This window comes from Ctenopharyngodon idella, chromosome 6, assembly GCF_019924925.1.
Source record: "Ctenopharyngodon idella isolate HZGC_01 chromosome 6, HZGC01, whole genome shotgun sequence".
Taxonomy (NCBI): domain Eukaryota; kingdom Metazoa; phylum Chordata; class Actinopteri; order Cypriniformes; family Xenocyprididae; genus Ctenopharyngodon; species Ctenopharyngodon idella.
The window spans coordinates 2,917,791-2,945,035 of NC_067225.1; the positions used below are offsets into that span (position 1 = coordinate 2,917,791).

Here is a 27,245-nt window from a genome sequence, read left to right on the forward strand (position 1 = left end):
CACGCTCGAAGCGGTTGACCGATCACAACACACTGGTCCAGCCGACCAATCAGAGCACATTGTGCTTTTCGGAAGGAGGAGCTTCATAGAGACAGGAACTAAACAGAGTGTTACTGACAGACTGGAAAGAGAGGAGCTGCTACAATGTCAAATATGGGGAAATTAATGTGTTTTTGATCATTCAAACATGAAAACCTATTCTAGTAGAGCCCAAAAATCAAAATCAAGACTCTGTAAAAGGGAATAATAGCTCCCCTTTAATTCTTGTTGCATACCTATGAATAGCACAAACACATTTGAAACTGAATTTTATCCTTTCAAATGTGGTTCTAAAAACTGATATGCATCTGATAACTTCAAAATCAGATTTAGACCAGTTACTGTTGTTTAGAAGCTCAAGAGTGGTAGAGTAACAGTAGAAACACACCAAAGACAATGCCAGCACATTTAGTGAGATTAATGAGCGATGCATGCTTGAGCGTGTTGTGGAATCATGAGAGCCATGATGGGCTTCAGCTTGTGGTCTTCACAGTGGGTTTAAATACTGATCTCTGGAGAGAGCAGACCACATGTCCACTCCTGCTGCCAGTGAATCCACATCCAACTGCTGCTGGAGTTTAATCTACACATGGTGACAGCTGACTCACACGCTTAATGAGGACAGAAGCAGTGCCAGTGTGACATTTACATTTGTGCACTTGGCAGTCACTTTTATCCAAAGCATTGTATCAGTATGTACATTCTCTGGGAATCAAACCCATGATTTTGGCTTTGGTTTGCTAGCACCACAATCTACCTGTTAAGCTACAGGAACACCATGTGACATGCTGACTGATATTGCACAGAGATAAATTAAGCGGTCATCAATTATCAGGCCGTGCTCCATATCTGGACCAGAGTGGAAGTTCTTTTGACCCTAGTTTTTCTAAACATGATCTGCTACTGTTGATGTTCACATATTCGATTGCATTTTATCAAATTACAACAACTATATTTATGCAAATAAAAGTCACAGCAGTTGATTGTTGTTTGTTCTTCTCATTTTAATCTGTAGTGCTTGTAAATAGTGATAAATGAGTTCATGCATACACCAGGGCAATTTTCACCAACAGGAAGGCAGTGATTAAACAAAACCAGAGGGGAACCATCAGGTTCAGGGAGTAAAAACTTTTTAATAAAAATTCATTAATTCTAATGTTATTTTAGGAATTTATAAATTGACAATAAACATCTAAATCGTTTTGAGGAAATAAACCCTTCAAATCTGCTTATTCAGTTTGTGTTGTGTCTCCATATTAGGATTTTTTCCACCTAATGCTTTCAGCTCTGTGATTGGTGGTCCAGCTGTGAAATTACAGAGGGCCAAGCCAAAGCAAGTCAATGGAGAGACAAATTTCAAATGACAGGAAAATTGACCAATCATATCGTCCCTCTAAATGGGTGGGCCTTGTTATCAGTAAGTTTATGAAGCGTTCCACCCGCTGTGGACAACACAATCAAAACAAAAAGATGGTAAAATAACTAGCGCCATTTGCTATGGAAACCGCAAGTAACATTAACGAGGAGGGCATTGTTGCTAATTTATTATCCACAACGTTTTCAAGATTAACTTATAAAGAAAAGCTGGAGTTAATTGGCAAAGGAAGACCTACACCAGAGCATAATTTGATGCAGAAAGCCAACTTTTTGAAGCATTTCAACCCCAGCAATTATAAGCGATAGCCCTAGAAGACAGCAACAACCAAAAAGCTTTACTGCTTTTTACGGTTTTTACTGTTTACTGTTTGGGTAAGTTATTTAATACCTAATAGGTAAGATGACTGATTTTATTCTGGTCGCCACTGCCACGGTTTTATGTTTGTTAAGCTTTATTTGAGAAGACAGTCATTTTGCAGAATTACTGGTCAGTCTGTAAATGTACCAACTCAGCGACTATTATGCACATTTGCTGTAATTCTGCATAATAGTTCATAAGTTTATTACGGTCTGTTACATTCATTTTAATCGGCTGCTGTAAAAATGCCACAAACACTGTTCACCGTCTATGATGCGGAAGTGACTGTCACTATTTTGCTTTGGTCTGAGTGCTGTCATGTGTCGGCTTACAAATTGTGTTCGTTTGCACATCCAGATTGTGTGACGATACAATTATTTGTCATGAGGATTTAATGAGGATTTATTACATTTTGTTTTACTTTGGTGATAACTCTCAAACTCACTGTGCTGCTGACTGCTTGTTGCATTTCTAAGGTTACTTATGCAGCACTATAGGAGAGGACAAGTTAAGATAGGCTGATTTTAATCAATGAATGAATGAATGAATGAATAAATAACAAAAACTAAACAAATGTTATATTTCAGAGTGAGGCCGCATCTCTTTGGTTTCAGTTCAGACCATAGTGTTCTCACTGAGATCGTGTAGTATGTGGTGAATTTGAGGGAACAGCAAGATAATGGTGAAAAGTCATGTGAGAGAAGACAGTGCCTCCACATCGCCGTGATCGGCTGATTACCCTGTCAAGGCTATTGTGTTTACAACTCGTCCACAAATCAGACTGAATGAGTTAAACTAACGGAAATGGATGGACCACTTACAAAGCAAACAACTTGCTCATCCCCTTCAGCCACGTCCGAATTGAAATGAACTTGAAATGATCTGTGAGTGAGGCGGTTTTAGCAGCACTCTGCTCAGTTAAATGAAAGCTGCACCTCCCTGATCATCACGACTCCTGCTGTGTTTACTGAGCATTTATTGACTTGTAGAGACTTTTTCCCATGAAGTACTTGTTTTTCAAGTTAACATTTGGCCACCATCAAATTTTCATTTGGATCACAGTATTCACGTCACAGTATTCCTCCTTTAAATATTTCCCGCCAAGGCATATGCAAAATAAAGGGGCAGGGCCTGGATGAGATAGTTAGTAGTGTGTTGAAACTCACGGTTATGGTAAGCGGCGGGACATTTCTCAAACACGCTCAAAGCGCTTGACCAATCACAACACACTGGTCCAGAATGACCAATCAGAGCACATTGTGTTTTTCAGAAGGAGGGGCTTCATAGATACAGGAACTAAACAGAGCGTTACTGACAGGCTGAGAAGAGAGGATCTGTAACAATGTCAAATATGAGGAAAATAATGTGTTTTTCGAACATTCTAGTAGAGCCCAAAAACAAAATCAAGACTTTATAAAAGGGCATAATAGGTCTACTTAAAGAGTGTAAGGCATGCATATAAACATCATGAACTGTGTGTGAATTAACATAAATTCCTGAGTCTTCTTGTGAATGATGAGAATGAGTTATGAATATATTTGAAGGGGATTGTGGGTCTCTGTTGCACAGGAGTGTCTGCAGACAGGACTGTTATATTAACATGACAAAGTACCACCCCGTCTGCCATGCTGATAACCACAGTGACGGGTGGTGAGAGAGCGTCTCACTGGTGCTTCTCAGTGAGGACGGTCCATCAAACTTACCAAGAAAGAGACAGCAGAGAATTCAACACGTTAGACCCTAAAGCCACTGTCACAACCAATAAAAAATAGAGCTATGCTTTTTTTTTTTACAGTTAACTGTTATTATACACACCCAGAGTTTGATGGACCGTGAGTGTCGGAGCAAAATCTGAGCAATAAAACGTCTCCATTAGTCATATTACAGCAGCAAACATACATTGTTGTTGTCGAGTTGTACAATAACACGGATAAGTTGCTCAGAGGCGTGTGGTGAGGATAATGCTGTTATTTTTACAAAGCACTCATATCAAGTTGAATGAGACTGTGACAAACGTGAGGAGCAAATCATTTGTCTCAGTCCACGCTTGAACATTCACTTCAGTTCTGCTGAAGTGAACTCTAGACTGACTTTTACAATGTTACAAACCATTTTCCTTCATACTAGGAATTAGACCCCCGAACAGCTATATATATTAATGTATAAAGAGCCAATTTATATTATAAATATGTGTAAAATATTATTTAGAAAATATTTAATCTTTTATATTACAATATTAGTTTTTTTTTTTTTCAATTTAATATAGTACTGCACTGTTAGATTTATTTATTTTAAAATATTTGTACTGTTTATTTTAATTTTAATTGTTTTATTAATTTATTTTATTAATTTATTTAATCGTATTTCTATTATTTATTTATTTATTTATTACATGTTTTTACAATAATGTTCTCTAAACCTTTTATTTTTTCCAACTTTCCAACTAACTTCTTCCAGTCAAATCTCTGTGATATTCTCTATGGGGATTCTTTTTTATACCAGATGAATCATTTAGCATGTGTCCGATTCAGTCTTTGCTATAAATGACCTTTGAAATCATGTTAATTGTAGATGCATAGAGAGATGAATGTGTAACTGTATGGCATATTACATAAGCCATAAAAATAACATGCTCATCGTGAATCTTAAACACTGCATATAACTTAAGGTAGAGCGCTTCTATTGGAATGAATCCCTGAAGTTCACGCTGACTGAAGAACCTCATGTGTCATCTAATTATCCGTGGTTTCCTGGCTGCCGTTGTACTGTGCTGTGATAAAGGTCAAACGAGTGCTTTGGCAGCACTGACTGATTGACAGGTCACTTAGGGCAGGTTGAGAGGCAGTCAGAGTTTAATGGTGTTCGGATGTGCAGTTGGTGTCTCTGTGGGCCCGACTGATGTGATGTGATGCGCTCCGACTGACTCACTCTGACACTGAGAGCTAAAGGTCATCAGAGTGCAGGGGAGGAGAGCACCGAGACACCAGCAACCTATTCTGTCATGACTGTACTCACACACACGCAAATCATGTTTACAGTAGGACAATGTTTCTTTGAGTAAACCTAGTTAAAGTCACCATGAATCGAAATTGACAATTCTTGTTTTTTTATGGAATATTGCAGTATTTGTTATAAATGATTTATCCGTGCACATCATTATTTTCTTTAAATTCATATGCCTCATAATCTTGAATCAAAAAAACTTCCCCTCCCTCTTAGAGTGACATCTTTTCTCTGATGATGAGGGCGGGGCAACCTGTCACTCAAATGAGATCCACCAATAGCAAACAACAACCATCCGATCAATTCCCCACGGACAAAATCAAGCCCCACCCTACATTTGTTCTTGTTCCAGAAGCTGTTTCACTTCACAATAGGGAAGAAAAGACTAGCACAAATTCTGCTTCACGCCGACTTTAATGTATGGTCTCTAAACTATATTAAAATATTGATGAAACGTGTATGAAAATATATTTTTATCAGAGAAACCATAATTTTAACCAACTATAAGTTGTTGCCAGATCGATTCAAAATGTTTAATGTAAAATTCAGTAAAGCAATCTAATTAAAATAATCAAGGCATGATTTCAACACTGTTTTTCACTAAATCAACTCAAGGAAGAATGATATGTAATGTTTTTCATATATCACACTAGCAATATATATAGTATAAAGAACATTTATCTAAAATATTTTAATACATGAATGTTATCTGACAGAGACTGACATTTTGTTAGGTATACTGAATGTCACAGGCTAAAGGAAAAGAGCATTGTGTAATGTTGTTAAAAGAAGGCTCCATTTATTACAATTTAAAATAAGTGTTTTCTATGTGAATATACTGTAAAATGTAATTTATTCCTGTGATCAAAGCTGAATTTTCAGCATCATTACTCCAGTCTTCAGTGTCACACGATCCTTCAGAAATCATTTTAATATGCTGATTTGCTTCTCAAAAAACATTTCTGATTATTATCAATGTTGAAAACAGTTGTGCTGCTTCATATTTATGTGGGAACTGATTATTTTCCAGGTTTCTTTGATGAATAGAAAGTTCAAAAGAACAGCATTTATTTGAAATAAAATCATTTGTAACATTATAAATGTCTTTCCTGTCACTTTTGATCAAATAAAAAACTTACAGACCCCAAACTGTAGTATATATATATATATATATATTATATACTGTTTATATAATATATATCCAAATCCATGAACAGAAGCCGTATTTATCGCATTTGTTCTGTATTTCAGCATATTGGATTTGAAATATAAGCAGAAAGTAAGGTTTGTCAAGCATGTATGTTTTTGTACACAGTCACCTCTGTCATATGAAATCAGAAATAATTGGACAGCCGCACTGTTCAAAGAGTTAACAAAAGGTCAGCCGTTAATTGTACCAGTTGTACTTTCATTTGACAACTAAAAACATGTTCCTGCCAGTAAAGCAGACACCATAAAGCTACAAACATCAGAAAACATGGGAATCTTGATTGGAATCACCAATGGTCCACAGTAAGAACATGCCAGTGAGATCAACATTATGAATGACATTCACCCAGTTGCATAAACATTGCTACTAAGTCAAGACTGTGTCTTTAGTTTGACCAACTAGCAGTTAGTCACAAGATAATCATTTATACTTTTCAGATACAAATTAGACAAATCTACCTTTTTATAACCGATTATGACCAGTCTTGAAGAAAAAAAATTGATTCGTTTCAGTTCAATCATGACAACTCTCACAATAGATTTAGCATGTTGTTGGATATGGCAATGTTAACGTATTTGGTCTTGGCAGACTAGATCTGCTAAGCTGCTGCTGCTGTTGATTATTGCTGCTGCTGCAGAGCAAGTATGGACTTGCTACTGCTAATAGATACACAGACATGTTGCTGTGACTGTGTGCATATAAGATATGCTGCTGCTGAATAAACAGATATACACAAATCCAGTAGCAGATCTAGGCAGGTGGAGCTGGAGGAGGTGGAGGATTTCAGAGGAACTAATGTGCTGCATGACCAGCTTACAGCAATCACTGAACCAGACTATTTATATGTTGAGCAAGCAATCTCATTGGCTGTAGGATCAGCAGAGGCCAATTAGCTTGTGCCATGCAGTAATGATGTGATTGCTTGCAGATTGCATGTAAAGGACCAATCAGTCTGCATCCTCTAGAGTTTCATAACTGAACTAGATATTTCAAATAAAGTTATGTTTTTAAAATATTTTTCCTGAATGTTCACTATGTAAAACAATTTGAGAAAGTTGTTGAATGTGAATGATTTCCTCTACACTAAATATGATTTTTTTACTGATTATTTTTTATTATTATATACCTAATCATGTATTTCTATGAAAAAGGGAGAAAAACAATAAAGTTAGCTGTCCATAACACCCAAATACCACCCTATAATGCTAAGTAAGATTAACCAGTCACCAACATACGGTAACTTATGCGGGAATCTCACAAAAAATAAAAAAATAAATAAATTAAAAAATCAGAATATATATCATCCCAAAATCTAAAGAAAAGAATTAATTATATTTTGCAAATAGAAAATGAGTCCTATTTTTAGAACCAGTAAGTCTTTTGCATTGTGACAATTAATGACAACTGAGCAATCACAAACACCCCAGTCACCATCATCTCTGTCTGTGATCCAACAGCAATTTCCTGTTTGATGTGCAAAGGTAATAAATGAGACTTCCCAGAAATTAGAGCTCATCAATACAAAGTCCCCGATTACAAAAAACAAGCAGCATGAGCCACAAACACAAGAAATCAAAGTGAAGCATCAATACAGTCCTGTTGATCATTTGGGTTTAATGCCTTTATCGCTTTCACTGTGTAACGGTGTATGCAGGCAGGCAAACGAAGACACAGAAGAGTAAGGTTCCAACACTAAGTTTACTTATCATATAATCCCAACAGCAGGTTGACATACACACTGAGTATGACAGAGACCGGACAAGGAGTGCAGGAGAGAGAACAACTTACGTAGAAAACACAAACAAGGATAATAGAACACAGCTGAAACATACTAACTAATAATGACTGTAACCAAGGAGATAGATGAGTGGCGGGAATCTGAACACGTGACAATAGAAAACAAACTGAAAGTCCATGAAACCTAAACTAACTGAAGATAACTGTTACATCACGTCCCCTTCTGGCAAGGCGCAACCTCATGCCGTAAAGAAATGGCATATGGAGGGAGCTCGGGAGGAGGACGTGGATGAGGTGAAGGGATGGTTGCAGGACATGGCGAAGGGATGGTGATGGCAGAACGAGGCAAAGGGATGGTGATGGCAGGACGACCAGGTAAAGGGATGGTGATGGCAGGATAACCATGTAAAGGGATGGTGATGGCAGGATGACGAGACCCAGATGGTACAGGTGGAGGAAGTCTGATGACGCAGACCCAGAGCTCCACAGAGCTGACAGTCCATGGCGGAGGCAAAGGTGGAAGGAGCTAAGATGTGGTAGGTGTGGCTGCCGACATCTGGGGGATGACCAGCGGAGATGAGTGCCCAGGATGCGAAGGGGCAGACGGAGGGCCATAGGAGGAGCTGAGCGACATTGCTGATGCTGGAGACCCAGGTGATGTCACGGCGGTGAGCATCTTAGTTGGAGCCAGAGTACTCGAGGAAAGGGCGACACCGGTGAGACTGAGGACAAAGGCGATGCTAAAGGGAGGAAGGAGCCTGCTGCAGCCATAGGGGAGGAGGGACGGAGCGCAGCAGATGGCCCGTATGTCCATGGCATAGGTGGAGCCGGTGGGACGAGGGAACCCGGTGGAGCCACTAGGCCGAGGGTCCCTGGTGGAGCTGAAGGTGGGAGGAGCCAGGACGAAGCCGACAGGTCGACGGGCCGAGATGGAGCGAAGGGATCCGAGGCCTGAGGCAAAGCCACAGGATCCTTTAGCACAGGCACTGCTGATGGTTGCTCGACCTGTGGCTCGACGTCCCAGCAGGGCATCTCCAGACATGGCGCAGGGCTGCAAGCTTCTAGCAGCGGTGGGGCTGGAGGACTGGCTGAGCTCTGTGACGATGGAGATGACACAAGACTGTACATGGTGTCTGGGAGGTTTATGGTGTCGTGAAAGTTCACCCCAATCCAAAACAGGGTCTTCAGGGTCTCGCCATTGAGTGGGCAGATGATGGCAAGATGAAAAAACCCAGCAGAGAAAGAGAGAGAAAAAAAATATATATATATCGGTGCTCTCCTGAGCCACCTGGATGAACTTAGCATTCCAATACATTTCTTGGGGTTCTGGTCTTCTGTAATGGTGTATGCAGGCAGGCAGACGAAGACACAGAAGAGTAAGGTTCCAACACTAAGTTTACTTATCATATAATCCAAACAGGTAACAATCCAAACAGGTAGCAGGTTGACATACACACTGAGTATAATGGAGACCAGACAAGGAGTGCAGGAGAGGGAACAACTTAAGTAGCAAACACAAACGAGGATAATAGAACACAGCTGAAACATAACTAACTAATAATGATGTTAACCAAGGAGATAGATGAGTGGTGGGAATCTGAACACGTGACAATAGAAAAAAACTAAAAGTCCATGAAACCGAAACTAACTGAAGATAACTGTTAAACACTGATTGTTTAATTTAGATAAAGAAATGGAGACTCAGTAGTTAGTACAAGGAAACGGTTCCACTAAAAACATTGATTACAGCATTTTTCTATATAAACCTACTATAACATTCACTCAAAACTCTCTCTCTCTGGTTCTGGTTCAGAACATTTTTTGAAACTAAACTGTAATCTTCATCATACCTCAACCAGTGTTATTTTGGTATTTATTATATATTATTATATGTTTTATTTTTTTTATTTTCATATTTTGAGTTTTCATTTTAATTTTAGCTTCATTTTCTCATTCATCTTATTTATGTTTTATTTGATTTCAGCTTTATTACAATTAGAAAAAAGGTTTCTTAGTTTTAGTTAACAATAATAACCCTGATTACATTTTCTCATTAACATATGACTGTCCATATTTACATATTGACACCTATTTAATATTCACCAACTTAGTTAGGATGTTGTTACTCATTTCACATGTGAAAAGGTAAAGGTAACATACATAAATAAAGAATACTTAAAGGTACAATAGCAAAACCAGCCCGTTTAATTGTAAGATTAGAAAATAACCATGAAAAACTAAATTATGAAATTGAAACTAAATACCATGACTAACATGCTACAAAAGAGCAGAACATGCCATTAATGCCAGTTCTCAGTACAGTGAAACACAAAGCTTCATGTGATAAAACTGATAAATACATAAATTAAATATGCAGTATCTCTCTTTTAGGAATCTAAAGCATCAAATCATCTGACCTTATTCAAAAATGGGATGAGACAGAACAAAGCTATAAATCAAAATGAAAACAGATTTCAGTAAGAATCTCAACTCACCATCTGAGCAGTGTTTGTCTAGGCTGGCATTTCTCTCTCTCTCTCTCTCTCTCTCTCTCTGACATATAACAGACAGCAACACTTCCTGTTTTAACGGGAATGACAGGATGTTTGGGAAGCAGTACAAAACAGGAAGAGCTCTTATTCTAGTTAACACTCTGTAGAGCAACTTCATTCACTCAAAAACATCATGTTGATTACTAGTGTAAGTGTGCACGCAGATCTAAATATTAGACATTACATATTACAAAACAATTACGATTTTTATTTAGTGACAATCTAAACATATAATGCAAAAAAAAAAAAAAAAAAAGACTTCAATTTAAAATTAGGGTGAGATTTGACATTATGATATTCACCATTCAGTTATCAGCTATTCTGAACCAATACAAAATGCATGACTGCATGAAATGCACAAAACTCCATTCACACTCTGTATTTTTGCTCACACAAAGAATGAGATGAGATAGTAATTCAGCTGAGCACATTTATGTACCATCCAGAGGGCTAAAAGAGTGTTTTGGGGGCTTTGTACTGTAGAATTACTGCCAGGTCAAAGGGGACAGACAAAACTACATCCCTCTGAGGTTAAAACACACACAGCAGCTTTATACTCGATCTGGACACACATACTCCTGCTTTAAGGTGGATAAAAGAAGATTGTGTGTTTCCCCGCAGGTCTCTGGAGTGTGTCCCAGCTGCACCATTATGACAGATGTGAACCTAAAGGAGATTCAGCTGAAGCTTTTGAGACTCACATGCACTCAACAAAAACACCCTCCATTATAAATCTCGCTGTAGTAGAACTGGTTTGCGCTGTTTGATGGAAACGTTGGAAAAACGTGCCCCTACCTACACATTTTTGCAAAACTCAAAACACGTACCAATACATACAGTACAAATCATTGCAGCGTCCAGCTGAAATGAACACTAGAGACAGTAAAACAACGACAACTTTTATTCCTTTTCACTCACAATTATGATTACATTTTTATATTTGCATTACATAACCAGCTCCATATGTTTGGCTTTTCTGATATAGTAAACTTGCTCAGTAGCTCACCTGGTACAACAACCAATTTAATAAAACGTTGCCAGATTTACATTCACCTGTTTCAAATAAAACCGAACACGCTTTTAGCACCATTTACTGGACATTTCACTTTGAAAATGTCGTGAAATGTGCAAGACGCAACGCAACGTAATATCGTTTTGCAGAAATGTCGCCAGGCACGTTTGTTCAATGAGCCTGGGTTGCTCAGTTAATACTGTAGTAGGTATTTCTATGCAGTTTTCAATGGGCCGGACTGCTTTATATTAGTAATAATTGAGAGCACTGAGTAATATGAAAATAAGTAATGTTAGTGTTACAGTTTTGGGGTAAATTATGATTCATTTGCTAAGAATAATCTGATCTTTTGGTCATGATATAAATAAAACTAGAAAATAATCACTGGAGATGAAGCACCTTTCATTTGTAAAGTATTTCATTGACTTAAGTATCCAAGAATAGGCATTACCACATGGTTATGCAATAAATTAACTAGGGTTGTCAATTTAATGCATTCATTTATTTAATTAGTTATGGAAGAATAATGCGATTAAAATGATTTAACGCATTTAATGCACCCGCCCTGCCAAAGACCTAGGCCATTTTAAATTTCATACATCTGATTAGTGACGAACATGAAGCAAGGCAACAACTCACTGTGTGATGGAGCCTATAGAATGCAGTTAGAATGGCCCTAAAATTCAAGATATCAGGGCAAAAATGCCCCTGCATGAGTCTTTGGTCCCTATTGTACACCCGGCGCAATGTGGCGCCAGGCGCGACGGGTTTTTTGCTGGTTTCAGCCTGACGCAGTTATCATTTTCATGTCCTGCGCCACGTTGTTTAAATAGCAAATGCATTTGCACCCATTTGTGTGCCCATGGGCGTGCTGGTCTGAAAACGAGGTGTGTTCAGGCGCGTTGTTGGCGCATTACTATTTTGAGGAAACTGAAACAGACTGCGCCATTGACCAACTGAAACCTGGTCTAAAGGCCGGAACACACCAAGCCGACGGTTGGCCGTCGGGCAGTTTTTGTTCGTCGGCCGACTAAGTTTTCTCAGTGTGTTCTGCATCGTCAGCTGAAGTTGGTCCTCGTCGGCTTTTTTCCGGCCGATTCGAAATGTTGAATCGGCGTCGGCGCTCGTCGGTCCATCTGATCATTCTGATTGGCTGTTCAGCTACTGCTACCTGCTGGTACGGAAAGGCATTTCATCTTGCGCAGGCGCAGAATGGGCATGCTACTTGGCCGTCGGGTGTCGAGCGTCGGTTTGGTGTGTCAGGGCAACTTTGGACACAGACGCTGCCGACGTGAGCCAACCCCGCAGTCTGCTTTCATCACCACTAGTTCGTCGGCGTCGGCTTGGTGTGTTCCGGCCTTAAAGTCAATGGCGCAATATTTGTTTTGTTATTTCAACAGAACATTAGTAATATGTGCCTATATGTGGGTGCACAATGCACATACATTACTGGCTTTTCCTGTAGATGGTCTGCTCACGCTTTAACCTCGCGCACAAGCAGATCCCTTTCCTCACTATAGATGCGTTCATTTTTTCCGCTTGCAAATTCCGCCTTGTAAATAGCGAATATGCCATGGCGCGAGCTCAACTGGCTTTTATAGGGAATGGGAGACGAGACTCTGGTTGGTTTATTGCGCGTTACACCCAAAACACACCCATTACTCATTAAGAGAATAGGGACAACCCTTTCAGACAATGCGCCGGGCGCACCGACCATTTTTCCTGTCCTTAAACTAGCACTTGCACTGTGCGCTTTAGACTATGCACTTAGATTGTTAAAATAGGGCCCTATGTCTCAAAAAAATTGGGTGAACCAATGATTCAATGTCCTATTTATAAAGAGAGACATTTACTTAATTTCTGAATGAAACAGCCATTCGAATGAATCGAATGAATTAATGACTCAATGACTTACTTATTAAGACATTTACTGCCACCTACTGGCACTTTTAGTTTCTTGTTTATAGTATCAATTCATTAAAAAATAATCTCATATTTTGGGAATAGTTTGCCCAAAAATGAAAATTCTGTTTATTTACATTTACTAAACCTCATGTTGTTTCAAAACTGTATGACTTTCTTTCTTTTGCGGAACATAAAAGATGAAAAATGTTGTTAACCAAACTGTTTTGGTTTGTAAATATATCTAAATGCCAATTCAGATGCAGCTTCCGAAAAAAAATCATGGCCCTTGTAGTTAAACGTTTGTGTAATAAATTCTATATTGAATCAAATAAATTAATAAAATATTTCTTTCTAAAGCTGCTTTTTATAAAGTCTATTTGATGCTTTTCTCATGTAACACAATAATGACTTTACATTATCTTTTGGGGGCAATTTCTCAGCCAAATTTGATGTGCGATTAATTTCTGATTAATTCGATTAATTAATCGGCACATCATGTAATTAATCAGATCCAAATTTTCATCGCTTTACATCGCCCTGATATAAACCATTTTTTTCAACTGAATTTCTTGCATAAATCAATGGTGTGATATAATACGTACCATTACCATGATATAAAATTACTCATATTGAGATATTAAGATACCAACAACAAGGCATGTTTTTTCTCCAGACTACCTCTCAAAAATGCTTTCAGGATATGAACCTAGAAGTACTCTCAGATCTTCAGATTGTCAGCTGAGAGAGGAAGAGACAAACATAAGAGGAACATTTATATTATTTGTCTGTAATTGAGTGTTTGGCCTGCCAGTGTATTGACTGTTTTTTTTGTTTTTTTTTTAGTGTGTGTGTGTGTGTGTTGGCAGGGAATGATTTAATAAGGCTTAGCGTGCTGTATTTGTGACATCCGTGTCCTCTAAATGACTGGCGCAGTGTTGACACGTAAACATCATAACAGCGGAAGCTTTAGTCAAATGAATTCACTCCTTCCGGCTCAACAGACGTCAAACACATGAGAATTTGGACAGCGGGCACTGATCTAACTGCAGGTTGAGTTTAATTTGACTTTAATATGACAGCTATGTCATGCACACATTATTTCTGGCAGGTGTCAGTTATTGACAAAAATGTGTTTGCAAGTTTCCAGATGGCTACAATGTGTTTGAAAAGTTTAGGAAGCTAGATATTCATTAGCTGTATATATAGTCTTCTTGTTTTCAGAGTTATATCTGTCAAATATTTTGTATTTATTACTTTTGTACATGGAAATTTGGATCACAAATTCTACACACGTTTTCCAATCAATCAAGCTTTCAACTATAACAGAGGCACAGCATCAATGGCAGAAAAAAGCAAACTGGAAAAACCTAAACAGCAAAAACAAACTAATTTAAGCCTGTAAACAACTGGACATCTGTGTAGGAGAGCTGCTTAAGATCATCTCTCATGCAACACAGCATGCATATTTATCAATGAGATGTTTATCAGCTAAAGGTCTGTTTGCAGGGCAAAAACGCTTCAAGGCTTCTATGCTAATGGCTATAATGGACGGTGCGTGTTAGCATCTACAAAATCATATTCCAGTGATTATAAATCAACCTCATTACAACATCCTAGTTGCCAGTACTATTAGGTTAAACTGTGAACTACAGTAGCTATAGTGCACAAATACAAACTACAAATATATAATAAAATAGCAGAAAAAAATGTATAATACATAATATTGAATACAAAATAGCATGATTGTTTTGAAATATGAGATTGTTTCAGTAACTTTTTGAAACAGAAACCCACAACATTTCTCAATACTAACTTGATTCATTCTGAAATCCTCAAATATTCTATGATTTCAGCATAAAAGTTTGATTGTTAACTAAAACTATTAAATATTAATTGAAAATAAAAGTAATTTAAAAAAACGTAAACATAAAAATTAAATGAATATTAGATATAGGCAACTAACTAAAATTACTAGAACTTAAACTGATACATATATATATATATATATATATATATACATATATATATATATATACACACACTATATATATACACTATATATATATATATATATATATATATATATATAATAACGCTCTATAGAAATATTAAAGAAAAAAAACAATAAAAATGACAAAAACTTATTAAAAATTTTATAATAGTATAGAGTTAATTTGGTACGAATAATAACCAGGATTCTAATCAATTCCTGATGGATAAAATATGGTTCCATCCAACGTTACTTTCCTGAATATTCTGTTCCAATCAGAAATGTGTCACATTACAGAAGTTAAATGTGTTACAAATGCTGTTTCATGTCATCTTTAAGGTTAAACGTAGTTGATCTCTTTCAGGACATTCAGCTCTCTCTGATACAAACTGCAGCTCAATGGATAGAGCCGATGCCACGTCTTATCTCTCCTCAACAGCTGGACTAAGACTGGAGGCTGATGTTTTATCATGATCCAACAACACAGATGCTGAACACAGGAAGAGTCCAGGACCTTCAAGATTTCAGATATCTGTTTTGTTTGGTTAAGCTTGTGTTTCAATTTTGATTACATAAAAGGAGTGAGAACCTAAAGGAAAATTGGTAACACTTTGTTAACATTTGTTAACATTAGTAAGTGATTTCTGAGAAACATTGTTGCTATTTGAAATTGACACCCAAACAAACACACCCTCCCTTCATTGCTCCGCCCCCAAAATAATGAACACACTATGCAACACAGGCGACCACTAATAGCTGGCACTAATGCAAGTGTGGATGAATCTGTGATTCAAGCTGTGATTCAACAACAACAGCATAACTTGGTTCTGTGAAACAGAAAAACACCAATGTTACTCACTTATCGAGCAGAAACAAAGCAACCTCGGCATCTGTTTTAAGGTCTTCCAACTTAGGTCTCTCCAGTGCTAGGAAGCTTTTCTAATATTAACGCGGGTCCTAAAGCTCTTGCCTGATCGTATCCCTTTTTCTTCCAATTATATTGGATATATTACCTTTTATATACATTAATATATTACCTTTTTATCTTTGGTAATATCTCAGCCATCTCTCTTTCTACAGTCTTTCTTCAAATTTCCCTCTTGCTCACTCTCTCTCCTCCCCCATAATAAGCAGACATGCACCCTACTGCTGATTGGCTACAAGTGTGTTGTGCTGCTCGGTCTGGGGTGCGTTTCCCAAAAGCATTGTTAGCCAACTATGGTCACAAGTTCCGTTGAATTGTGTTGGAAACGACGGAACTTGCGACCAAAAGCTGCTTTTCCACCATTGGGCCAAACCGTTCTCGTTGCTTAACCATTCCATTCCGTGCCAATCCGGCCCAGCCGGTACGGATATAGTTTCATTTTCCACCGTGGAGCTGATAACTAAGATCTTTGGAATGTATTTCTAGTGAAACTGTATGCTGATCAGACAATAAGAAATAAATGGGTCATTGACGAATAAGGTTTTTAAAAGTGTAAAAAAACATGATGGAGATATAATTAATTTTTAAGTTTTATGAAGTGTTAACCATGAGATTATGTGTTTTTTTATAATCAATTAACAATTTTTTTTTTCATTTTTTACAAGATGTCAAAAAAAAAAAAATGTTTCACCAAAAAAATGTGTCATTTACCTAATGACACTTTTGGTTATACCGAATGACAATATTTTCAGACAATGCTAACAGGTTGATATCTAGCTAGCTAGCAAAAGGACAATCAAAATTTTACATTTAGTACAAGTTTTTTAAATATTACAAAATTTTCCATGTTTTATAGCGGTTGTGCCGAATGACCTGATGTTTCGGGACATGCGTATGAGCAAGTGAAAACATGAATTTTTCAAATAGTTAAAAGAGAGTTAGTTACTTTCCTTCACGATCATGTGGTCCTTTGCAGGTGTCTGAATGGTCACATGATATTGACCATCCAAAATGGTCCCTTTATATTGGTTACTCTGAATGACATCAGTGAAATTCATTTTTCCGGACATTCTTTCTTATAACAAAGCAACGACTTCTACACATAATTTTAATACCATTTTGCACTATGTTGATATATGATGTTATAAAATCATGCCAGAATTAAAAAATATATACATTTATTACATTTTAAGATATTTTAATCACAAATGAACTGGCTGTATTGGCCTTTGGACGGTTAAACCGAATGACCATTTGACACTTCAAAATCTTTAAAATACCTTTATATGTAGCAAAATATAATTAAAGCCTTTTGGGTTCAATAAAAGAGATCTATTTGTACTACCTTACATACTTTGGATGTCATATCTTTTTTTTTTATTATTATTAATGCCTTTGGACAAAAAAATGACCCATCACGTCATTGACCCAAATATAAAACTGAGCAGAACTTTAAGTTCCACCTGGATGTGCTTTTTGTCATAAAATTCAGTCATTCAGTCATATATGTATGTAAAGAACTGGTTTAAATTGGCCTGACTGACGTGTCCTATTTGCTGTCCAAGTACACTTAGTGTTTTGCCTTCTCTGTCAGAGGGATCGCTCCGTCATGTACCCTGCCTGCGGGTTTCTCCGACGCTGCCGTCGTCCTGCGTGACAATGTTATTTGAAATCCCGACTGGCAGGCAGAAAGTGGAGTTTTGCAAGAATGCGGCCTACCGAATAATTGCTGGTTTATACAAGAATAAATGCACAATTATGTAAACACGCTCTGTAATAAATCTGTCATATTACGCATTTGAGTCTTCCTTGAAGACATATACATGGGAAAGAGAGAGAGCAGGAATAAAAGGCTGGGTTTTTAAGCTTTGGTTGGATTTGTCTTCAATAAGCTTCCAGCAGATTAAAGCATGTTAATGTAATGCTGCTTACACACACTGGACACACTGTTGTGTGTTTGAATGGAGTCAATGCCACTGTCTGTCATGTAATCAGTACAAAGACATGCTGCAGATTTACTGAGTGGCTTCAGGCGAATGATATTTAGAAGGAACACCAAATAGAACATCACTAGTGTATCTATCACTATTATACTGTCAGCTCGTAGTTGACGCAGGGATTAAAAAAGCAGGATTTAAGTGCAGCAGTTATACCAAAATCAAAATACTCAGGTTACTTTAGACTCTCAAAAGACATGAACAGAACAACCACAATAAAATACATGAGAACAGACAACCAAGGCTACAAACTGAGGGATATAAATACAAAGGATAATCAATTAAACTAAACGAGAAACAGGTTGTAATCAAACAATGAGTAACCAAGGAAACAAATGCAAACAAGGGAAACACTGAAAAACCAACTCAGACAGAGACCAAACGTGACATATATTTTATTACATCAAATACACTACAGTTTTAAAAATTGGGGTCGGTAAGAATTTTTAAAATTTTTGTTTTTGAACATCTCTTCTGCTCACCAAGGCTGCATTTATTTGATAAAAAAAAAAAAAAAAAACAGTAATATTGTGAAAAATTATTACTATCTAAAATAGTTGTTTTCTATATGAATATATTGTAAAATGTAATTTATTCCTGTGATCAAAGCTGAATTTTCAGCATCATTATTCCAGTCTTCAGTGTCACATGATCCTTCAGAAGTAGTTCTAATATGCTGATTTGGTGCTCAAGAAACATTTCTGATTATTATCAATGTTGAAAACAGTTGTGCTGCTTCATATTTGTGTGTAAACCGTGACAAATCATGGTTCTTCAATGAAGAGAAAGTTGAAAAGAATAAAATAAAAATAAAATAGATATTGAAATTAATTACATATGTTAAAATTTTAATTTAATTAAAACTAATTAAGTGATTTGCTAATCAATTGCATATCAATATTTGACATGAAAAGATCCTAAATTAAGATTAATAGAAAAAATTCAAAGAAATTACATTATTGCGGCAGACTGAACAGACTTGTTTTATCATATTATATAGAGCATCAGTCTATCACTGTACTTGAAAACACATCAAGTCGGTATTTCAAATTGCTCCGATGGCAGGAGATTTCCTTGTTCTTACTGCGATTGTATTTGATATTTAAACAGATTTTCAATTCTCAGTCTTTATACCTTTTTCTAAGAAAAACTACAAACTCTGACTTAAAGATTTAAGATTGAAAACTTAAAAATGCTGTGTTTTTGTATGTTGAAAGATATCTCTGAGCTGTTTAAACGACTGTCTGACCATTAGATCACACATTGTTTGCCTGACCTTTCCCCGAAAAGGTCAACGTTTCATTAGCTTGTTCTTTAAGACTTTCAAGGCCGAGTCGATCAATACACCTCTAACTGAAGGACAGGCGCTGGGTCTAAAATACTCACGCCTGTCAATATCAACAGCACTGTCTGTCCATCCGCAAATTATTTAGCCAAGCCAAGACAGACTGTTCTGAACAAACTCTTTAGAGACATTTTCTGAGAAGGTTGCCACACTAGATCAATACAAAAAATACAAGATCAATGAGAAATTGAGTCCAGCTGAGCACAATTCATCTCGGTGGAATCTCACACATTAGCACAGGAACACAAAGATCTCTTGCAGCTAGTTGTGCTCCACTGAATTCAATTTATTTCACAAGCCGCCTAACTCGCTCCATCTCAAATCCAGTCCCCGCCTGGGAATGGAACCTGTGCAAGGACAAACGATAACAACCTCTGACCTCAGAGTCTCTGTGTCTCATTCCTCAGGCGATTCGGGCTCAATCAGCCTCGACACTGATCCAGTCTACATAATTCCCACTTGTGCTGGTGAAGCACTTAGGTTTTGTCTGACCTTAGTTACAATTTTTGTTCTCCACACCCAAGACCCTGAGAGACAGGTGACACTGAGGTCAGGATTATAGAGCGCAACAGTCTAGTTCCAGAACTAAAAACTCCATAGAGAAACTGATTTTTAACTATAACTTATAAACTTTTAAAAACAGACCTACTGTGATATTGTTAATCAATGGTATTTGCTTATTTCAATTTAATTTTAAAATAACCATATAATGGCAGAATTTGTGGGTAAAAACTACATCACCCATGATGCTGTATAGAAAATTCCACCAATCAGAAAGATGAAACAAGGAACACCCGCCAAAAGTAATTGTGCCGGTCTCCTTATGCTCTCAAAATACTTGCATATTTAATATATCTGCATGCAGAATAGTTATCTGCATATTTTGCTTCAAAACAAAGATTGTAATCTTGTGATTCACCTCGTATCTGGTTGGTTTGGTTCATGGCTTATAACTTTTTTTTTTTTTTGAAATCCCTATGGGAGAAATTAATGGAAAAAATACTTTTGGAACCAATGCTGCTGGACAGGCACTGTTGCACTCTATTGCAAAAAAATGTGTAAAAGTACATTTACAAGGTGTGATGTTTACTTACCTAAGTTCAACATTACAAAAAATAATTACAAAAACATAAAAAACACTTTGAAAAAAGATTTTGTATGGAAAATAAGGACCTTTTAAAAATCTAGGGGCCCTATTTTAACAATCCAAGTGCATAGTCTAAAGCGCACGGTGGGGAAAATGGTCGGCGCGGTCGGCGCGCCCGGTGCATGGTCTAAAAGGGTTGCTCCTATTCTCTTAATAGGGGCTTTCGCACCGGAGGAACCTTTTCATAGTTCCTAGAACTATTGGCTGAAGTACCCGGATTTTGCTTTGTTCGCACCGCAGGAACTAGGAACGACTTTAGTTCTAGGAAATCCTTTTGGGGAACAAAATTAGCTCCTACTTCAGAGTAGGGTGGAAACATGGAAAACAGCAATAACAGCATTTACCTGTTGTCTGCAGGGTTGAGTTCTTTTCTCCGCCTCAATACTGAAAGTTGTCATGGGAGATTTTGTCTCTTAGCCCCAATTTTTGCTCTTTCAGACGCCACTGTCGGCCGCTTCACATGCGAATGCAACCAGGAACATGACCCGGAGGAGAAATTAGTTCTTGGGGAACTATCCTAGTGGCTAGTTCCTATAACTGAGTTCCTAGAACTATTCGGTGCGAAAGCCCCTAATGAGTAATGGGTGTGTTTGGGACGTAACGTGCAATAAACCAATCAGAGTCTCATCTTCCATTCCCTTTAAAAGCCAGATGCGCTCGCGCCATGGTGGATTCACTATTTACATGGCGGAATTTGCAAGCGGAAAAACGAATGCTTCTCTAGCGAGGAAAAGGATCTGCTCGTGCACGAGGATAAAGCGTGCAAGCAGACCATCTACATCTAATATTTGGCATGTGTGTGTAATATTTGTGTGCTGCTGCGTGTCCCTGCGTGTGTGTAATAAGCAGAGTGTACATGCGTTGTGTACCCGCCTATAGGTACATATTACTAACGCGCTCTTTAAATAACAAAACAAAAATTGTGCCATGGACTTTAGACCACGTTTCAGTTGGTCAATGGCGCAGTTGTTTTCAGTTGCCTCAAAATAGCAACACGCCAACAATGTGCCTGAACACACCTCGTTTTCAGACCAGCACGCCCATGGGCGCACAAATGGGTGCTAATGGGTCGCACCCGGCGCCGCATTGCGCCAGGTGTATGATAGGGCCCAAGATGTTTTTGTAGTCATGTTGGTTTCATGTTTTTGCTTTATTTTCATGTTTTTATTTCTTAAAAGTAATGTAATGCAGAAACAAACTGCAAAGAAACTATCCTCTTTACAATACATTTTTCAAGGTATTCATCGTATTTATCATAAAAGATCTTTTATGCATTTTAAAAATACATAAATAGATCCAGAAAAAAACGTTGGTGGTCAAAAATCATTTCTTATCATTGTCAATATTGAAAACAGTTGTGATGCTTAATATTTTTGTGGAAACCGTGATACAATTTTCCAGGATGCTCTGACGAATAGAAAGTTTAAAAGAACTGCGTTTATTTGAAATAGAATTTTTTTGTAGTAATGTAATGCTTCATCGCTGAATAAAGGTATTAACTTTAATATTAAAGTATTAAAAAAATCATTCTAAACCTAAACTTTTGAATGGTAGTTTTAATATTTTTATATTTTACTTCCACTACCAACCAAAATAAAATAAAATAAAATATAAAAACATAAAAAAACATGTATTAAAACTAATGCAATGCAGAAACAATGCCAGAAAAAAATATCCTCTTAAAAAACAACAACAACAACAACAACAAAAAAAAACACACAAACATGTTTCAAGGTTCATTGTATTCATCATAAAAAAAACTGTATTCAAGTCATTGTTTGTATGGATTGCATTTCAATTTATTTTTGAATAAATAAATAGATGCATCATATCATTGACCCAGATACAACTTCCTCTCAATCTTTTATTAAATTATGCCATGTAACAAATATATTTCAGCATAAAATCCTTTCTGGACTTTACAATATTTCGACTGCATGAATCAAGAAATGCAATTTTAGAAACTGCACTCCCCAAATAAGCTTATATCTCCTTGCATGTATTACTCGACTGAGTGAATTCATGGATCATGTGGCTGTTTAATTGACCAAAACATGAATCATCGTTTGACAGGCATTTGATCAGAAACGCCACTGAGATGAAACAATTTAATTAGGACGCCCGACTTCAGATTGGTATCGTCTGACAACTGAAAGAGTCTGTGCAAATATCAACCTGTTTAAAGACTGACAGCAAACGCAGACCGCTGCTTCATTAGGCTGGAGAATGTCTATGAGCTTTATGTTTATAGGTCGATAGAGCACATTATCAGTCATTATTAATACATTTGCATAATTAAAACAGATTAAAACAATAACGATCACTATAGGATGTTTTAAAATTAGGCTGTAATTGCATATCAAATCTTTCAAACAAACTAACCGAAGGATTACTAAAACAGCCTGTGCATTGATGTGCATTTTGCATAAATGACTGCGTACAGTAATTAGTGAGGTTCAATTTCTGACATGAAATCATAAAGAACAGAGCAATAACACTGCAAAATACCCCAACAGACCATTTTACAGACTACATATGGTCTATTAACCCAAGAGTAAGAAATGTAACATGGTAAAGGAACAAAAGGACTGAAAAGACTACTTTAAAAACACGGAACGCTATGTAAAGGAATAGATGAGTCTCTGTTAAGTGCTAATGTTGTGCAAGAACATCTATAATGCACTTCAGTCAAACACAATTCAATTAGGTGTTTCTCATTAACATTCACAAGAGATGCTGTGCCTTCATAATATGATTTCTGGATACATAATCAATGCACAAACCATCTGTACAGACAAATCAACATCCCACTATACACGTTTACTTGTTTGGATGAGGTTAGCATCGCAGTTACTGACTCAAACCATAGTCATATTCCCTTGCATGTCTAATGCACAATTTTTTGCGTTCCATTATAATATTTCATAATTAGTTTCTGGTATAAGTTCCTATAATGTACATTCCTACATTATTATATTGGTAACACTTAATAAAGTTTCATTTGTTAAAGGGTACATAACACACACAGTTTCTGCCAATCTCATGTTAATCTTGAGTACAGTGCATCCTTCATATCTCTGAAAAGTCTTTAGTTTTATCAGATTTATAAAAGAAAGATACACTGTCCTGAGTCTTTCCGGAAACAGCCGAGCTCCTGGAGGCGTGCCGTGAGCGAAGCTAAAGAGTGACGAGCACGCGCAGCTTTTGAGTAACGATCGTTTGCAAGCTATCAATAGTCAGCTAAACAGATGTATTTAAACACACAATACACCATCGCATTATCCTTGGATAACTTTTGAATCACTATAATGAATATAGCGGATAGTGAATGATGAATAATGAATTTATGAATTCACTACGTTCGTATTGTTTACATTATATGCACTTAGGCACCTATTGCCAACAAAACAGACATTTGATGCATTTTTACTCACCACCTGTGGTTCTGACTTATGACCTGGACCATTATCGCTGTGACCGCTCCACCTTTTTTTAGTTTCAAATTATCTGTAAATCCAGCGTTGAACTGGGCCTTGTTTATAAAACCATTAGCGCCGATCCTGAGGGCTCGAGCAGCCACAGAAAAACACGAGATATTCTCCATTCATTTTAACCAATAAAAAATTGATTGCAACTATTAGACACGACTTTATCCTTATTTTGATAGTTAATTTAAGGCGGTTTCTATGGTTATTTTAATGACAAAAATTGAGAGCGCATCAATGTAATGCATGAGCACAAATCTCTCAACTCCACTTAACGCTAGGTTCTTTGGGAAGCAAGGTTATCTTTCTCTCACAACAAAAACCACACTTCTTTAGTGACACTGTTGATTTTGTAGTCTAAAAACAAAGTGATAAATCTTTCTCGTGCAGCGCTGCCGACGACTTCCGTAAAGGCAGGAACACACCAAGCCGACGCCGACGGACTAGTGGTGACAAAAGCAGACTGCGGGGTTGGCTCATGTCGGCAGCGTCTGGGTCCAATGTTGCCACTGTTGGACGGCCAAGTAGCACGTCCGATCTGCGCCTGCGTAAGATGAAATGCCTTTCCGTACCAGCAGGTGGCAGTAGCTGAACAGCCAATCAGAATGATCAGATGGCCTGACAAGCTCCGACGCCGATTCGACATGTCGCGCGTTCTTTCGGGAGAAGTGCCCATACAAGGAATTCTGCCCTTGATTACATAATAAAGGGCCATGCTCGAAAAAAACTATCCGAAATCTGTGAGAAATCTGAAGAGTATTTTTGGCACAGAAATACTCTGTCATACGTTCAACTCGTTTAGCATTAGAATCCAACTCTTTAACAGTGTAAATGAGTCAGAATGCATGAAATAGCATTAGCTCCCCCTTTAACATTACTTAGCTACATAACATGAACTAACAATGAGAAATATAATTTTAAAGCATTTATTAATCTTAATGTTAATTTCAGCATTTACTAATGCTATCTATCTATCTATCTATCTATCTATCTATCTATCTGTCTGTCTGTCTGTCTGTCTGTCTATCATTAACAAAGAGTTAATGTTAGTTATTTTAATGTGTTAGTTAATGTTAGTTAATGCATTAACTAATATTACTCTAACTAATGGGACCTTATTGTACAGTTACAAAAAATATACTTATTGTATATTTTTAATAAAATCATCATCAATCCAGCATCAATCCAGATATGCATGCAATTTTTTTGCATTTGTTATTTGAATTTGTTACATTTGCACCATTTCTCTATAATAAGCAAACCTCGACAGCAAACGCGACTAAACAATCACATCAAAACATACAAAGGCTCCTGTGCAGTACCTCACACAACACTGTGCATGTTTCTAGCCCAGGCTGATGGTCAGTGTTCCTGTGAAGTCCCTGCAGTGGAAAAGCGGTCAGCCAGGGGAATTCTGCGCTCAGCTTTGTCGTGGCATAGCTCTACTTTTTGCTCTACTTTCTGCTCTAGTTTTGTGATCTCATTCAGGTCCCGTTTGTCCTGTTTGAGCTTCTTTTAGCTCGCTGATGTGTCCTCAGGTACGTGTCCAACGTCATAAGATGTTTCATTTGTTACCCTCTCAACACACCATTTGAGTTCACTGAAAAGAGTTTCATGTTTACAAAAGCTTTTCTAATCAATGACTACATTTCCATGCACCCTCATAATGTGATTATAATGAGATTAAGGGAAATTGCAATTAAACTTTACCTCATATAAACACAATACTTAGAATGTGATTAAGCTCATAATCGTAGTAACCACAATCATAGTAAAATATGTGGCGTAATAAAACAGGCATGTAAACACTTTAATGGCATCTATTCCACTCGGACTGAAGTGCGCACGTTTGTAACAAACACGGATGATGTCATCATGCGCAGATTTGTAAACATATCGGCATCGCATATTTGGGTTCTGAAGAAAATGAGTTCATGTTGACAACTTTGCATTACATGAATATTATGCAGTATACTGATGGATGAAAACATCGAAATGAAGACACTTGAAGACATAAATCCAATATATCCATAGAAATGTGTTTTGCATTTGACATAAATAGATTAAAACATTGGTCAGTAACACACCAACTGTAAGTGAGTTCATCATTTGTGCTGTACATATGTGAATAATGGTGGTAAAAGTAACCATAATTCTTAGCGAATAATCAAAAAAATTAAAATTCCATGTAAACACGAGTGAAGAAGTCTTGCTTGTGTAAAAAATTAAGGTGCAATTAAGTCCTTACTCTGATTATTGGAAATAATCACATTATTGGTGCACATGTAAATGTAGTCATTGTTTTATGTCATGAAATGGAGAAATAACTACCAAATTTTTGAAGTAAGAAGATTACAGTAACACGTGACTTCTATGTTTTAAAACTTCACCCGTTATTGGTTGAACTCATTGGTTTGAATGGATATTTAATGAACAAATGATTGGAATATCTCACAAAAATCACTAAAAATAAAGACAAATCTCTGTTTTTAAAACACTATTAGGGAGCTTTTTAGTTGGTACTTGCAAATGTTTTAACTAATCCTTTTTCTCTTTGTTTTATGATTTGATGAATTGTATGTGTTCAATGTTATGTATGTCCTCCAGGAGATTGTTATTCTCCCGCCATGCTGCTGTTTTAAATAAAAAATCTGTTCTTAAGTGACTTGTGTGCCTAGTTAGATAAATAAAAATAAAGTAAATGCAGTAGTTGCTACATGCCCACAAAAGCAAATTCAATACATGACCCTAAAAAAATAGCACCATGTGGGCGCTTCTCGACCTGAATAATCTGCAATACGAACCTGAAAGGTCAAAAGTCTGGCTATGTGAGAGAAAGGAGAGTCTGGGCATGTAATTAATGCTTTGGAAGTCACACTGGATGAAAAGTGTTTGCTAAATGGCAGGTAACTGCAGTCACGGTCATTTAGCAAACTAAGGTCATTTCAGTAAAAGAGACGCCACGTGTTTGTGCACCTCTGCCAGCTGATGACAGGGGACATATAAACGTGTCAGTGCAGCAGCAAGGTTTTCAATCTCTGCAAACGCTCTGCTGATATCAGGGGACCAGGTGGCAAAGACCTGCAGACACACACACACTTCAGCTTTAGACAGTCAGTCAATGTCAGTCATGAAAACAACTTCTGTTCATGCTGCAACTTCA

The 27,245-nt window shown here is 37.1% G+C and overlaps 1 protein-coding gene across 10 annotated transcripts in view; it reads right to left on the minus strand.

Annotated features, from left to right (window-relative positions):
* The window catches only part of dlgap4b (discs, large (Drosophila) homolog-associated protein 4b), a 149,822-nt gene that overhangs the window by 90,518 nt on the left and 32,059 nt on the right, over positions 1–27,245 (minus strand). Inside the window, exon 1 of one of the 10 annotated variants that reach the window (XM_051897234.1) lies at positions 10,220–10,252. The exons of 8 other annotated variants lie outside the window; for them this stretch is intronic. The gene's annotated coding sequence lies outside the window, so the exon portion shown is untranslated. Of the gene's footprint in view, positions 1–10,219; positions 10,253–27,245 lie in introns of those variants that run through there. One more of the 10 variants, XM_051897238.1, reaches the window with a different exon arrangement.